Here is a 294-nt window from a genome sequence, read left to right on the forward strand (position 1 = left end):
TTATGTAACAGCTACGGCAACAACAGAGGCAACAATAACAACAATAATACCTTATTTGCTCGATTTCCTGTCACTAACACCGTTGCTTTTCTGGTACAGATCCCGATCCCATTGTGTTCGCTATAAGAGTCCTGACAAAAAGCTTGCACCTACAAAATTAAATGTAATAACACTAGAATTCCCTTTTATGGTTCAGGATATCGCAACAATACTTCCCTCTGTTAATAAACCATTTGATCTCTCACAGTACAATACATTATTGGACTTTTGCAGTGTCTGATTAAAGCGCATCCG

Source organism: Penaeus monodon, chromosome 21, assembly GCF_015228065.2.
Source record: "Penaeus monodon isolate SGIC_2016 chromosome 21, NSTDA_Pmon_1, whole genome shotgun sequence".
Lineage (NCBI taxonomy): Eukaryota > Metazoa > Arthropoda > Malacostraca > Decapoda > Penaeidae > Penaeus > Penaeus monodon.